This window comes from Podarcis bocagei (genome assembly GCF_964188305.1).
Source record: "Podarcis bocagei genome assembly, chromosome: 11".
In the NCBI taxonomy this organism is placed as follows: Eukaryota; Metazoa; Chordata; class Lepidosauria; order Squamata; family Lacertidae; genus Podarcis; species Podarcis bocagei.
The window spans coordinates 44,882,241-44,883,690 of record NC_138136.1 but is presented as its reverse complement, the minus strand read 5'-3'; the positions used below and the strand labels follow the sequence as shown (position 1 = coordinate 44,883,690).

At 50.0% G+C, this 1,450-nt stretch overlaps 1 pseudogene across 1 annotated transcript; it reads left to right on the top strand.

Annotated features, from left to right (window-relative positions):
- Window positions 1-276: 276 nt before the first annotated feature.
- LOC308597567 (small ribosomal subunit protein uS5 pseudogene) lies at window positions 277-1,220 on the top strand (annotated as a pseudogene). Its single transcript has one exon. The product of its transcript is annotated as a small ribosomal subunit protein uS5 pseudogene (transcript).
- The last annotated feature ends 230 nt before the right edge of the window (window positions 1,221-1,450 follow it).

The following is a 1,450-nucleotide window of genomic DNA, read 5'->3' as shown; positions in this document are numbered from 1 at the left end:
AAAGCTGGGTCTGTTCTCCTGGGTTGTTGCCATACAGATGAATGGGTTGAACTTTGTAGATTAGAGTGGGGTTGATTCTCAAAGTGGGCATCACTATGGGCAGAGCAAAATAGTATGTAGACTGTGTTCATACTATATACTGTAGCCAGTGCTTTTTTTCTAGGAAAAATGGTGGCGGAACTCACTGCCTCCGTTGTCAACCTAGACGCTGCTACTGCCATCTTGAAACCAAAATTATGTGACATCATGCTGGGCTCACGCTTCTAGTTGAGAACACCAAATGGCGGACGACGCCGGTGCTACGGGGGGGGAGGGGGGCATGAGGAACTGGAGCAGCTGCAGGTGGAGGAGCTGCTGCCAGGGGTGTCTTCCAAGGAGGCTTTGGCAGTGGAGGTCGTGGGCGTGGGAGAGGCCATGTCTGGGGACGTGGCTGAGGGCATGGAGCTCGGGGCAAAGCTGAAGACAAAGAATGGATTCCAGTCACCAAACTTGGTCACCTAGTAAAGGACATGAAAATCAAGTGTCTGGAGGAGATTTACCTTTTCTCCCTTCCAATCAAGGAGTCTGAAATCATTGACTTTTTCCTGGGCTCATGCCTGAAGGATGAGGTTTTGAAGATCATGCCTGTTCAGAAACAAACCCGGGCTGGTCAGCATACCAGGTTCAAGGCCTTTGTGGCAATTGGTGACTTCAATGATCACGTTGGTCTGGGGTCAAGTGCTCCAAGGAAGTTGCCACCGCGATCCGTGCGGCCATCATTCTTCCAAAGCTGTCCATTGTGCCCGTGAGGAGAGGCTACTGGGGAAACAAGATCAGCAAGCCACACACTGTACGTTGCAAGGTAACAGGTCAGTGTGGCTCTGTACTTGTGCGTCTCATCCCTGCGCCATGTGGTACTGGAATTGTGTCTGCCCCAGTTCCCAAGAAATTGCTGGTGATGGCTGGTATTGACGACTGTTACACATCAGGGAGGGCCTGCACTGCCACCTTGGGCAACTTTGCCAAGGCCACCTTTGATGCCATCTCAAAGACCTATAGTTACCTTGCCCCTGATCTGTGGAAAGAGACTGTGTTCACCAAATCACCTTATCAGGAGTTCACTGATCATCTTGCAAAGACTCATGCTACCAGAGTGTCTGTGCAGAGGAAACCAAGCAGCTGTTGTGACAACTACCTAAAAGATGTAGTTTAAAATAAAGTGACCAAGAGTGATTTTTCAACCAGTAAAAATAAAAGAAAAAGATGCTGGGCTCGCCACCTGCCACTCCCCACCCACCACCCACTCAGGCCATTTTAGCCACAATCCTGCTTGGTGACCTCCTTTGCTGGGTGAACAGACTTATTGTACAAAGCAGGGCAAAAGAGCTGCCGGAATTGCACTCTGGTGCATTGTGGCAGGGGGGGGAAGCCCTGCATCTATTTAAAGCGCATTTAAAACACATGACTTTCC